The sequence below is a fragment of the Hylaeus volcanicus genome, chromosome 4 (assembly GCF_026283585.1).
Source record: "Hylaeus volcanicus isolate JK05 chromosome 4, UHH_iyHylVolc1.0_haploid, whole genome shotgun sequence".
Lineage (NCBI taxonomy): Eukaryota > Metazoa > Arthropoda > Insecta > Hymenoptera > Colletidae > Hylaeus > Hylaeus volcanicus.
Genome location: NC_071979.1, coordinates 29,305,477 through 29,306,330, shown reverse-complemented (window position 1 = coordinate 29,306,330; position 854 = coordinate 29,305,477).

Sequence of the window (854 nt, the reverse complement as noted above, 5' to 3'; positions counted from 1 at the left end):
ATATTTATCTATTATGTTTATCTGTTATGTTTATCATCATGTTTGTTATTATATTGTTTTCATCATAATATGGCACTCATATACATATAGTATTATATAAATGACACTGTTGTGTTTATGATCACCTTCGTCATCATATGATACACATATACAAATACACACATTTATTATATTATATTGTGTATATAATAATATCTTCATCACAATATACCACAAGTATGTGTGTACATATAACTCATCGTGGAATAATAAGCATCCCCGTTGCATTTGTGACGGGACCCTGAGGATTCCACCCGCGGAAGCGCGGCAGGCGTCGTTCCATTAGAATGGCAAACAGTGCACTCGACCGCGCACGGAGGCACGAGTAATATCTATCATATTATTGTGGATCCCCCGGTCGAATTACCGGGGAAAGCCCGGTAGATTGCACGGTGCAACCACTGCTCGTCCAAGAAAACACCGTCGTTATTCAATCATGGCGGTATCTATCGCAGCCTATCGCACGAAAACCGCGTCTCCTTCACGATCCTCTAGCGGCACGGTTACTGACTCCGCGTAATAACGGGAATGATCGACCACGTACTGTTTCGCCTGGAACTGCTTATAGAATCCATCTGAATATAAATTATACATGTATATCATGTATATTCGAGTATATTGTATATACACGATGGGAGTACTAATTGTTTAAACTAATTGTTTAAATTACAGTTCCTCCTGAAGCAATTTGAATACCTCACCCCCATGGTCCATGATACTAACCATGAATCTTCCACCCCTTCCTATACCCACCCCGTGACAATATTTCCCTTTTCACCACCGATCCCACAGACAATCGACTTTCTTATCGCACC